This window comes from Pleurodeles waltl, chromosome 3_1 (genome assembly GCF_031143425.1).
Source record: "Pleurodeles waltl isolate 20211129_DDA chromosome 3_1, aPleWal1.hap1.20221129, whole genome shotgun sequence".
Taxonomy (NCBI): domain Eukaryota; kingdom Metazoa; phylum Chordata; class Amphibia; order Caudata; family Salamandridae; genus Pleurodeles; species Pleurodeles waltl.
In genome coordinates this window covers 239,593,935-239,608,116 of record NC_090440.1, presented here as the reverse complement: position 1 = coordinate 239,608,116, position 14,182 = coordinate 239,593,935, and the positions used below count along the sequence as shown (strand labels likewise).

At 39.4% G+C, this 14,182-nt stretch overlaps 1 protein-coding gene across 4 annotated transcripts in view; it reads left to right on the top strand.

Annotated features, from left to right (window-relative positions):
* The window catches only part of CPEB1 (cytoplasmic polyadenylation element binding protein 1), a 376,131-nt gene that overhangs the window by 194,073 nt on the left and 167,876 nt on the right, over positions 1 to 14,182 (top strand). The window lies entirely within an intron of this gene.

The window sequence follows — 14,182 nt, the reverse complement described above, 5'->3', positions numbered from 1 at the left end:
TCACATACATGATACTGTACTCGGCTTGTGCAGTATTTTTCGCTGTCCTGTCTGCAAATGCATTTCCTTTTCCTACATCATTCTCAATTTTCTTGTGAACTGAACATTTTACCACAGCCAATTTCTCAGGTAGCAGTAAAGGATTTAACAACCTTACTGTGAGTTCATGACTTATTTCTGTTCCATGAGAAGTCGTAATCCTCCTTTCACAATCTGGCTAAAGAATGTACTATGTCAAAAGCTTACTATCTGTCAGTGTACACATTACCTTTAAACCATCACTCAATTCACCTGCTTGCATCAAGGCTATCAGTTCTGCAGCCTGCGCAGAGTTGTAAAGTATCTTCATGTAGTAACAGCATAGGCTGCAATTGTGGTCCCATCAGATAATTTTGAGCAGGAACCATCAACCTACAATTCGCCATCCCACTCTTCCAGTGGCCTCTCAGTGAGGTCCACTCTACCTTTAGTCTCTTGTTCTGTTTTGATAGTCATGTATTTTTTCTGGTAACACTTTTTTGAGTAAAAGTAACATAGTTGCCAGGTTCAAAACATTCAATCCCTATATTGAGATGTGGAGAAAACAGTGAGTTCATAGCCTGTCAACCTAGCATTTGTCAAATGTTGCCTTATTCAGTAGGACATCTACAGCATGGGGTACCATCACTATTAATGGATGTCCAAGTACATATACTTCACTCAGTTTTACTGCTGTCGCCACTACTGCTCCAGTCCTGAGACAATGTGGCAATGGTCGTGGTACTGGGTCTAAACTGGATGAAAAATAAGCACATGGTCTGTTTGTCTGTGTGATTGTGTCAATGCAAGACTGCAACTTTTGTTTTCATGCACAATTAGGGTAAATGGTTTCTGATAATCTGGGGTGGTTAGCAGGTGCATTACACAAAGTATTTTTCAATTCATAGAAGGCTTTCATATTCATCATTCCAAGTGGTTGGTACATGTACATCTTTGAGAGTGAGGGCAACCAAAGGGTTCGCTATGGGAAATAAGGTATCCATTGACCTCAATATGAGGTAATACCTATAAAACCTCAAACATCTTTCTGTGTTTGTGGGCATTGTAAACTGCAAATTGATGGTCTTTGAGTCTAGTCTTCTATCCCCCTTCGACAGGAGGTGCCCTAAATAGAACACCTCCTGTTGACAATATTGCAACTTGGATAGGGAGATCTTTTTTTTTTCTTGTGTGGCTAAATGTGACAGCAATTCCTGCATGTCTACATAAGGTCCCCGCTGATCTACTGGAATTGCCAATCTCCCTTCTTCCTCTCCTGGACATCCCTAGTCCATATTGTCTATTTGGTCATCTACCACATATGATCTGTCCATCGGTCTCCGCTCCGCCCCGGACACCCTCCTTTGCAGCAAATATCCACAGCAGCTGGAGTCTGAGGCAGGAAGCAGTTGTTGGAAAGTTTAGTTCTTCAGTTTTGTATCTTTGATAGATTCACATCCTTGAATCATTCCCCGTTGAAGTGAGTCCTACGGTACTATAATGAAGCATTGTATATTACTATTATGGACTGGCATTTAAACATATACCCTCTGTCCTTTTTTAAATAAGGACCAAACCACAAACTTTATCCACAGGCAACAGCACCCTCAAACACTCCCAACAGAGGCATTTTCCCTCCTTTTTTTTTTTTTTTTAAAGCAAAATTGGATATTAATCCCTGTCTGAGGGGAGCCTAAAAGGGAGGATGGTATGTTGCATGTGAGTCTACAGATAACTACAGGTAAGTAATTTTTATCTCCGTATTGTATTTTTCATAGATTCACGTGCTTGAATCAGAATAACGAGCAGTAAAGGAAGAGAAGAATATCCTAATAACCTATATGTTGCAGACTGTGGGAAAATACATAAGATGTTCTCCTAATTGAAACAGATTTCTTAACACTGCCTGTCCGACAGCTGCATCAGTCTTATGAGTCTCATCCAGGCAGTAATGCTTTGTAACAGTGTGCCTGCTGGACCGCTTTGGACCTTTGTACTTTCTGGTTCTCAAGAAGGGTGGTGGTCTTTGTTCAGTCCTAGAACCCCAGGATTGTGAACAAGTACCTCCTCAAGGAAAAGTTCAGGATACTGGTCCCAGCTCTTTAAGTGCTAGAAGCAGACGGCTGGGTGGTGTCACTAGGCTTGCTGCCTGTACTTCATACATCAATCCTGTAATCACCCTGGAGGTACCTGTGGTTTGTGGTGTCCACTCACTGCTGGGTCATTGCCTTTTTGTCCAAGTCTCACATTAGCACCAAGACTTCACCAAAGTGATTGTAGCTTCTCAGGATGTTGAACATCTATTCCTGTACATGGTTGACTGCTCAAAGCTAGCTCATTGCAGATGTTATCTCTTGTTAATATAGAGTAAACAGCAGCAGCATCCCTGTTTGACTTCAGCTTTTCTATCTGTACCAAAGTCACTTGAATCCTCCTATTCATAAAGGCAATGCTGGACATGTCTTTTCTTAGCACCTTCCCTCTTCCCCAGGGGATCAGACATTTGATAAAATTCCCATGTTTCAAGAAGGAGCTAGGATATTATTTCTGCTGTTTATCAACCGGCTAAGTCTGCTGGCTTCCTGCGGTGTCCTAATCCTGCAAAGTTGCTGCCACATAAATGCTTTCCAATGGTACTTGAAGGCAGTGGTTCTAGCCCATGGGAGATCTGGTGATCTACCTGACACTGCAGTCAGCTTTGACCACTATGGTGATGGATGTGTGCACTTATTTGGTGGGATGCTTATCTGGAGAGACTGTAGACCAGAACCTTCTGGTCTCCAGAGGAGCAGATAATTTATGTCCACCTACTCAAAATGAGAGCAATTAGACAGATGCTTAATGGCTTACTTCCCTTTTCTGTCTAGACCTTGGCCCGACTGCTTTGTGAGACATAAAGCTAGGAATCAGTGAAAGCAGGACAGTCTCGTGCTGAAGCTTTGGGCTTGGGCATACTATCTCAGATCTGGCAAGTTGCCACCATTTTGCTGCCTCTCGGAACATCAAGGTTGATAGCCAGTTGTCTTGCTGATCATGAGTGGCATTGTTGGCACAGAAATATGGTGCAATCCACAATCAAACATACCTAGACTTACCCAGGTTTCTAGTTTACAGAAATGTCTGGGGTTGGTAGATTTCAGTGGCAGTCTGGTCCCAGTGTACATCACCAAAACTGGTCCCTTTTCTTGCAGGAAACTTTATGTTCACATGTGTTTTGGTTTTTTTTTTTGTCATGGGTGTCAAACCCAGCCGCACAAGTGGAGTAGTTTCTCAAGTCTAGGAACACAGAAGAGGGACACATACTGCCCTGTATAACTATTCTAACTATAGGGGTAACCGACGTTCAGAGTTCTACAAATAACCCCTATTCCTAAACGCAGCACCTATTACATTTTTTAAATGCATAATTTGCTTCATAGCTATTTTTTATTCATTAGATTTTTACCATATGAATTATTGCATGACCACTGGTACACGGACCAAAATGGCTGTCCCAAATAACATGTCGCATATCAGATGTTTCTACTGGATTCAGTCATGCCCCTGCAAGATGACCCCAAATGGGCTGCTTAGTACTCGACTTAACCATGGTGTTACTCAATAAAATGGTCTTCCTTGCGCCACGTTCTGATGATTCTACTGGGTACTAATTTTACAAATATGGTTTATTTTCTGTGCACACCACCAGAGGCCAGAGTGTGCACAGGACTGCTCATATAACCAACCCCCCCCCCCCAAAATAAATATTAACAATTTCAAGACTGGGTGCCCCTTGACCCAGCTTCTTTTTTGCCCTGGCTGTGGGGCCCCTGGCCTTAGTTTTCCGTTACCTAGGAGTCAAGATCTACCATTCAGACAAGGCATTGGAGTGGAGCCTAACACGAACTGTGGCCTCACTTAAGTCCAAGGTGGCATTTTGGAAGACTTTTCTGCTGTTTGACGGGCAATGTAGCCCTCTTAACAATTATGGCTGTGCCACATCTGCTTTCTTTGCAAACTTGCCTTTATACATCCTAACTTTTCTTCTGATCACTAGAACGGACCATCCGTGAGTTTAATAGTAGATGTAGAGTTGCTCTCACCAAACTACAAGGACAGACCAGGGTAGATTGGCACTCCAACTTTGAAATCTATATAGTGGCTTAAATACAGTGGATATCTTGCTGGTTAGCTGCCCATAACCTACAGGATACCACTACTTTTATCTCGCTTTGGAAACTTCCAGCCGTAGTGCACTTGATCCACCCAGGCACAAAAAACACTATGCCCAACATCCCACTACTACGGGTGGCAAACGGCTGCTTTCTCAGGAGCCTCTATTACAAGAGCAATTATCCCCCATGCACCAGCGATTGTGCTTTTAGGGACAACACGTGGGTCATGTGTGACCATTGCTGAGGAATTCATTTCCTGGAATGAGATGGGAGTCCGCACGCTGGGAGTCCTATGTAGAGATCACCCCCCTTCTCTCTTATGATATCTTAAGTGAGATCAGTCTACCTCCCGGAGGCTTGTTGCTACATTGTTCCCTTACCTGTGCACTGAGGGACATATGGGGAGGGATGACTAACAAACTCCCTACACATCTCCCAATGCAATATCCGAACCGGTTTGGCCCTGGCAGACACTTGGTACGCTGGTTGGCAGAATCCCTCGGGCAGCACACCACATCACTGCTCACACCCCTAGGTAATCGATGGGAGTCTGATAGAGGCACACCGCATACCAAAAGTGGGCCTGCCTTCCAGAAAGTCTAACATTGGCGCCACGGAATGCTTGGTTTTCGTCTCATTCAGTATTACATCATAATGTGCCTAACTCCTGCCAAAATCAATACTTTCACTGAACAGATGCGGACTGCCCCGTTATAATTTAATAAATGCAGACCTATTAAAGAGGATTTGGTATTACCATGTTATATGCATTTACTGGGATGCAGTGGGACAAACACTGTCGCACAGTACCGCTCACGTGGGACACCAGTATGTTGGGACTCTTCCATAGAGCTAAGAAAAACCGGGTCATGTCAAGATTTTGGAGTTTAGCATTAATGGCCAAGAGACTCATTAATCGCAGTTGGAGGTCCTCCGATTCTCCTGGTATGAACACTGGCAGAGAGCCATGATCTGGGCACAAGCAGAGTGATTCCCTTCGCAGGGAATACGCACTCTGCCCCTGAAAGTATCCCATAGCCACTGACTGAGATGCTATAATTGGTCTTGTGTCGGTGCATATACGCACGCACACCTAGCTTACCGATAGGAAGTGCCGTGGACACAGGAACCCACGTCCCCGCCATCCTAATAACAAACGTAGATCTGGTCATTGGTGCTTGAAAGTATCAAGTGATCGTTGTAATTGTATTTATCAATTAGCTAATTCATTGTTAGTTACTGTATTTTTATTCCTGTCTTAGCATAAGTATTTAGATGGCTCAATGGTATGCTCCACCTCCCCTCCAACTGGTAGGACTTAGTATGTTCCAAAAGAAAGGAATAGAATGTGAGCAGGAGCTCAGGTGAGAATGTTGAGCTGTGAGGAGAGGGCTGTTTGGAGATGGAGCAGTGGAGACGGATAGTAAAGACTCATACATGAAACACTTGTCTCGTCATCCTTATAACAATATTCATTATCAGATACTTCACTAATTACTCATACAAGGGTAGCAATGTACTATTTACATTGTAGTTTCTCTTTCCTTTTACAGATTCATCCTCCTGTAGACGCCTCTATAATAGTTTAATGAGCATTGATTGACTTGTTATAATATATATGTTGCCATTACTGTAAAATTGAATCGTTGTTACAGGCTCGCTTGAATGCTGAGGAAAGTTGTTTTTCTCCTATGCAACATTAATGAATGCAACGTTGTCAGTGTCTACCTTATAAAACACTAGAACACACTTATCCAGCACATGCATATCATTGTTGTGGCTTTTACTGCTGGTCGATTATGGTGCTCTAATCAAACCTCGTTAGACCAAGGAAGCACGCTGTAACGTAAAACTGCACGAGTGCTGCTATTCAACTTAATGGCGAAATACTAATAAACAGATTAAAATAAATGAATAATTCCTTGTCTATACACAAGGAAAAATCATAACCCATTCTGAATTTCTGTAAGTGGTTTTCAGGGGTCACCCATGGGTTTCACACTTCTGTCCTCCACAAACTTACAAGTAGGTTGAAACCGTAAAAGTTAAGAAAATGGACTGTTATAAAATTGAAAAACTTGCGATTTGATTCCCCATCACCAGCTCTGCTTGTTCCTGAACGCTCATTAGTTGCTGATCTTAGCATAACTAATCTTCTGATGCCATTTTCTGAATTTTTCTCTTGCACAGCACATTTTAAAAAGTGTTGCACCCATGGAGACAGTCCCGGTTTGCATATTTTGTTTTCCTGACAAACTCACCCCCATGACTTGGAAGTTGGGGTGCGTGTGGATCCTTCTAGTGACTGGCAGCACTGGTGCCAGTGAACCTGTCCGCGGAGGTGCAAATCGGTTCCTTCGCTCTCACTATTGGGTAAATACAGCTAACTCCATCCATCGCAGGCGGTGCACTTTATCCTAACTGTCCAGTCTGCTAATGTTTGGTCTAGTATTTGAGCAATGTCTTGGATATATCTATGTAAACCAATTTGTGAGCCTCATAGTGACTTGAGTCACGCAGTTTAAATCACCGTTTTTTTTCCCCACATGAAAAAGCAGACCAAGTTATTCTACCTTGGTACAAATTAAAAAATTGCCTGTTCAACGCTGATGAAACCCAAACAGTGCTGTATAGGGAGCGGTCTATTTGTGTGTGGTTTTTTTTTGGTCAAGGGAAAACCCTTGTCTCATTAAGAAAATGCCTTCTCTCATAAAGAGAATACATTTCCAGAAAATCTGTGGCTTTTTAGAAGTCATGCAGAAAGGTCTTAAGCAGCTAGAGTCTCTTATAGTAATAGACTTGACCTCAGGAGAAACACTGCTACTTCCGACCTCTTGTGGGCTGTTTTCATAGGAATGAGATGTTACGAATACAGCAGGCCTGCCAGATAATCCTATGCAGAGTATATATTAGGACCCAATAGAGAAGTACACATGCATATTTTAGAATTTTATCTACACTGTTGAACGAATGTATGTTATGTATTATCACCATTATAAATCGGCAGTTATGCATTTGAGTAGGAATAAAACGTACTCCATGTTGTGCATTACTAATCTTCCTAATTGTGGTGTAGCATTATAATATGCTCCCCTGTGGTTGAGCATCCCATGCCTGCAGCAGACCTAATGATTTTCAGTCATCTGTTTTGGCGGGCTGTCTCCCAGCATTCCGCCTCTCCAATTGGTAACGAAGGGCAATTTATCTTTGTAGCATAATCCTGCCATCTAGTGTTTGGCTTGGACGTTTGCTACTTGTTTTTCTACGAAGCCACAAGGTAGTGTAACTCTAGAATGTACTGCGCATCCTTGCCGTCTGGTTCAGGCGTTGATCTCAGATCTGTGATCGAAGCTTCGATCCTGGCCACGAGGCTTTAACGCTCCCAATTTCTTCCCTTAGTTGGAAGACTCAATGGCGACAAATACTTTACTCGTTTTCTTCAATGACTTTCACCCACCTGCCTGGGCTCTGGCCTGGTGTGCCTTGAAATTTCTCTTCTGCTTCCGCCTTCCGACAGGATAGGAGTAAAAATGATTCACCAAGCTCGCCGCCACGCAAGCAACCAACAACCTGTGTAGAGCCAATTCAGTAGGCTTACTTTCTAGGTATAAAAGCCTAATGGGATGAGATGCAGGAACTCCTCTAGCAACTCAAACAATAGACAAGAGTGTGATTAGTGGAGGAAGGGAAACGCCTTTCCAACAATATACGGTGCACTGTAGACTTAGCTGATACCAGTGCACGGGAAGTGAACACCAGCAGCCACACAAGTGAGCTACACATGGTTCACAATATGGTTTCCAGCCTGATGTCCAGCGTCATTTGCCCAGTCTGCCCTTTGATGCTGAACATTTGTTTGGTCCACAGGTAGATGAGATTTTTGAAAAACTCAGACGGCAACACTGCCAAAGCCTTGGGTGCACTACAGATTTTCCAACACAGGATCTCCTTTTGGAGAGGGAAGTATAGAGGTACATCAAGACCAGGCATCTCTAAAGATATACAGAAGATTTGTATCTGAAAACCCAGTAATGTGGAAACGGGAGATCAAATTTAAAGGTGTCTTTACACAAGTTTTAACTACTAAATGCTGTTAAAAGGCATAGAAATTTGTTTTCCATTCAATATGCATTTAATAATTGGCATTGTGGAGCAGAAAGCATGTTGTGATAGGCACATTTAACTCGGGCTTTTTATAAACATTTTTAGTTTTGTTATACATCAGAATGTAACAGTGCATTGCATACACTTCCATTGAAACTCAGGCTTTTTAAGGTCTGTTGCAGCCATGTGTTTTGTGAACGGTCTAGTGCTTATGCTAATCTGTAACACCAGACCACGTAGGGTTGTTAGTGTTTTTCTATACTGCTCCTAGGAGTGAGCAATTTTAATTCAGCCCCACACTTGCATCACAGACTTGTAATTGTAGATGCAGTCTGTCAGTTTTCACAACGGCCTGACTCTAATTATTGTACAGTTATGTGAGACTTATTTGTAATTAAGACACAACCCACAGCCATCCCCATCAAATCAGTACAGTCTTAAATACACTTATATTTGAACTAAAGCGCGTTTCAGGTAAAAGCTTGGTGATCCTTAATGGCTTAAGGGAGATTCAAGAACTTAATCCTCTTTAAAAAAGAAAAAAAAAAAAAAATCCAGCCTGCTTCTTGCCATGTAGGTTAACCTTTCTAAAGTTGCCAGCTTGAAGAGCACATTAACCAAATCTTTCTTCACATAACTAGATACTCTTCATTTTAGAACATTTTTTAGCTTTGTGCATCCACCATTTAGTAGGGTCTGAGAAACCTACTGATGACATGATTGGAGATTACTTCTCTCAAATATGCACCTCCTACCCTTCACTATTTTATTTCAGAAGCCAGTGTTTGGTAGAAGTCCACATGTGCTTATCCTCTTAACAGGAATTTGTTTTACCTCCTGGTATTTAGTGCAACCTGTAACAAATGATTTGTTAGTATTCTTGTCTTTAAATATTTCAATAGCTATACCAGTTGCATTACATATTATGAGCTGCCATGGCCAGTTTAAGCCAAATTTCCATTTCTCCTGCTTTGGTTCCTTGGAATTAGGTGTTTAGGTTTTAAAATATGGTCTCACAGGTTAGTTGCAGATTTTAGTTTTTGGGAATAGATTACTATTGTGAATGTTTTTGTTAAACATTAAGTACATGATGACAAAAAATTGCACATGTACTCATCAAAATGTGAACAAGATGTAAATCTTTAATACACTAATCATGTTTTACTCTTACTACCTCAAACTCTAATTGGTGATGTAATTTAAAGAAAAACCTGGATGTTTGGTGTCTTATAGGAGTTCTATTAAAGTTTTTGAGAAAGAACTGTTCATAAGGGTATGAAACTATATAAAGAAAACTGCAAATCCCATAGGTCATAGTAAGTAATATCATTTAAAAGAAATAAACTTAGGGGGTAAGAGATTAGGTTAAGAGGGAAGGAAGTATCCGTATTCAAAATGTATAAAAGTGTGATTAAAATAAACTGAAGAGAAACCACTGTAAAAACAATTATAGTAGACAAGTCATTCAATGTGTAAAATAGGTAAGTCCACGAAGGAATTCCAAATGCAATTAATTACATTAGAATAGATTACATTATGGTTGCTTATGTACTTAGTCATGAGTGAAATGGGCAATACAAGAGCCCTATGTAGTCTTATTATAGCAAGCTCGTACCACTGCAGTTAAATAATTGCTTGTAGTTTACCAATTTATGGTAATTTCTTGAAATAAGATTACTATTTTGTCAGTACTAGAGGAATGACCGTTACAATCCTGGTGCTGTCTCGAAATATTTTTTCAAGAGTTTTTTTTTTTTTTTTTTTTTTAATGGGTCAAAACACAATTTACTTATTTACAAGCCTTTTCGACCAAAGGCAAGATATTTGGACATGTATAAAGCTTATGCTTTAAATTGGCAGTGAGTTCATCGCGTCACCACCACTTTGAATGCAGAATACTATTAATTTTATTAAAGGCAGGTGTTAAACTGTTGTATATAAATGAGTCTTACTTGCAGGTCAGCAATATTTGCGAATTTACATCTTAATATTCCAAGTAATAGCCCAAGATCTATTTAAACCTTTTTTCATAGTAATTAAATTTTAGATTGTATTCTCTTCTGTAGAGTCCCTTAATGTGGTAATGATGGGATCCTCGGGAGAAGGATGTATAGCAAGTTTATAATGAATAGCTGCAGGTTTGTCATGAGAATAGTCAAGTACACTTGATATAAGAGTTGGATATCTATTTACTTCAAGAATCTTGTAGGTTAAATATACATTGAGCTTTCTGAAGGAAGCACCTGATCCTTTGAGTCAAGTTGATGAACCAATAAAATGGTGTTCAGAGAAAATGAAGGGTGTCTCATCCTATCCGCAGGAGATGGGTAAAATCAGGAACGTTGACCCCTTCATTTAATTTGCAAATCAATAAAACAAGTTTTAGTTTTGTTCCTTAAATATAAAATCAGCTAATTCAGTTGTGTGAAGGAAGAAATTGGAATATTTAGACACCATTGACCCTTCTAGATAATCTACACTAGTTCACCAACATAGAGCGCTCAATCTTCTAATTAAAATCTTAAGAACCTTATTAAGGTCAAGCTTTAATGTGTATTATAGAGATTGTGAACCACAAACCTAAATAGTTAATATTGGTTGTTTCAAATAAAATTTGTATCAGTATTCCCAGTTAGAGCAATTTGTAAATGAATTTCAGATGTATTTGAATTTCATTTGTAATCCGATACTTTAAGGGGCAATGGGACACTTCTGGACTTGATAAAAGTATATCAGCATATGTTGAAACGTTTGTTTCTCGATATAGAAGGGCAGGTTTCTAGCTGTTTTTGCTAATTCTAGATAGAGATTCTAATGCTTGATCACATTCCACTAACAAATAGATGCTTTGGGGGTGAGGAGTATAGTAACCAAGCAAATGATCTTGGGGTAACTTAAAAACCTAAAATCCCAACCCATCCTGTCAAAAGCTCTCCCAGCATCTAAAAGCAAAACTGCTAATGGATAATTAAATTGACTAGATATGCTTAACACATTAAGTTGGCTACCAAGACTTTACGACTGCCCAGCTTATAACGTCAAACTTTTGCAACCACCTAGCTTTAATCGATGTGATATGGGCAATTTTTAAATAACACGTAACTAAAACATTGTGTTGTACAGTCATTTACAGCCCGTATATTTTCCACTAGTCATCACTAACTTGGCATAGACATAGTTGTTTCTGATAAGTTATATTACACACAAGATAATGTATGGAAATCTGTTGTGAATCATTTGTGCATCACCAAGTAAACTCTTAATCTGTCTTGGTCCAGAATTACAAAAAAAATGCTTCATTTTTACTTTACCCACTACTGAATGTGTATTTAGGTTACAGGTATTTACATTGTTACAAAAGACCTTTCTTTCACACTCCTATACCCCAGCAAAATTGTTACATCATTCTCTTTACCTTGCTTTTGGACTACAAAGTGAGTTTGTAAACACCAATCCACATGTTAAACATACGCATCAGTTTGTCAAAAGATACAGCCTGACTTTTGACTTCTGCATTTGAAGTTCAGTAAATGTGACGCAATAAATGCAGAATTTGATACCTGCATTTTACTAAATGTTCCTTTAAGTCTAGTGTTTAGTTTAAAATGATCAAATAGAAACAAATACAATTTAAGTGAATGCTTTGGATTCTATTGTGTCCCACTTTGTTTATAGTTAGATGAAACGCTTTCATTACTGAATCAACACTGCTTTTCCTCTAAAACTTATACTCAAATCATATATATTTTTTCTGAAACTAAGTAATACATTTTGTTTGAGAGTTTGGTTCTGGTTTAGTCTGATCTGTAAAGGCTGCTAGAACGTCAATATATTTAAATACAAAGTTTAACTGCCTATTGTTTGCTTTTGTTCTTTCTTAGCTTTTAGATGGGTATAAGCACACCTGTTTTAGCACCCGCTTACTATTTTGCACTGGATTGAAGTTGAAGAGGAAGCATTTCCTATAATTTTTGTAAAGTAAACTTTAGTCTTAACTCTTCCAGAAATCATCTTTTTGAGTTGGAGGTCACAAGAGTGTACTAATTTCTTGATATTGGTTGTAATCTTTAAATCTACTCTCGGCTAGCTTCCTTTTATTTCAATATAAATCTGATAATGTCCAGCAGCTTCCTTGAAGGAATGCCATCCTACATAAAACTAGCTAAAACTGAATTTCCTCAGCAAAAAAGTCTGAATGTGGAAGAATTCTGTCAAATGTATTAAAACTGAATTGCTTAGCCATAAGGTCATAAACTGCATAAGGAAACGCGGTAAAAGGAAGGGGGTAAAATTGTGTGCTTTTATTTTTAAAGTACTTTAAAGAGAAAGGTGTAAACCAAATCTTGCATTCAGTGGCCTTCCAGCAAGACTCATGTCTGAACTTAAATTGTCTATTTGTTCAGCTGTTGATACATCTTCAGAGAATTGTTGCCTGGCCAGTAAACTGGTTTTATTTGTTTTTGCCACCATAGTGACCCAAGTTGAACAGTAAACTACAAAAAAAGTTTAAGTCTAGGTTTATGACCTATGTCTGACTGTTAAAAGGTCTGTTTTGGCATGTCAACCTTTGAGTATAAATGACAAGCAAATTAAGATTATGCCCTTCCTAATTTTGGGTATGCCATATTTCCTAAGATTGCTCATTTTGTTTATATTGTCAAGATCTTCTGCTTGTTTGTGTTTACAGAAAGGGTTGTCCCTAGCTTCTTGCAGAGCACCAGCTTGCTACTCCACTAACCACGAAGAACCATTTTTCACCCACATGTCAGTCTTTTGTTTTCTCTAATATGGTCTGAGGGCTCTAATTTCTTGTAGGTACAGTTATAAGGATATGGGTGTTTGGGTTAACCAGATGGAGGCTATGCTGCGTTTATTGGTAGGTTTGCATACTCCACAGATAATTTTACTGCTTTAGTTACTGCTGAAATGAATGGTCTGTTTTAGATGCTTAATTCCTCCTTGGTAAAGCAATGTCAGCAGAAGCATAGTAACATTTTGAGAAGGAGCCTGGTGAACAATTTAAACACTTTTTTATACCATAAGTGATTAAGTAGTTTAATAGAAATAAGGGAATAAACCATGGCTTGTGTGGGTAGTACATATACCAAATTACAAGTCAAAAAAGAAAATGCATTGGTGGCTCAGACTACTGGCAGAAAATCAAATTCCTCATTTAAAAAAGAGGCTGCTGAATGACAAATTGAGTGCTCAAATGGGTGCATTGAATAGCAATGGAAAATGTATAGATCTTTTAATGGGGTTAAATAGGAGCATGAGTCTTACCTTTATCTTAAGAATATAAATGTGGATCGTACAGCAACTTTGGAGTAGCAGAAGAGTCCTACTGTAGAAATTTCAGGTTTACTGCAAAGGCTGAAGATATTAGGAGCGTCATTCAAAGCAAATGCCAAATTGATGCCTTGCAGTGAATGAAGGGCGCACACATCCTCAGTGATTGGTGAAGGAAGAATGCTGGAAAAATTTTCCTCAAACAGCACAGATGGGCAACTCTTATCCAGTATTGGGTCTTTGCAACCTTTTTTACTGCAGTCATGAGTAGAAAGGCCATAGAGCTGCAGAGCCTCAAAGGAAGACTTCGGTCTTTAAAGACTCGAGTGAAGTCTTCTCACCCTGAGTTGATAGGTAGTGCTAGATGTCAGTGTGTTCTCATTCTTTTTGGTGTTTAGAATAGCAGCACATTTAAAAGTGCTAAGATAAGCAAGTGATTAGTAGTTCAGGTTTAAAAGTTCAGCTGTAGGTTTAATATTTTAATAGTGTATCTAAAGGTCTTGGAAAATTATATGCCTTGGGATGGATTTTCGATCTGAGGGTTGTTAGTATTTCGATTAGTTTTGTTATTTAACATTAAATTAACAGCCTCTGAAGATGCATGTACACAGCTTTAT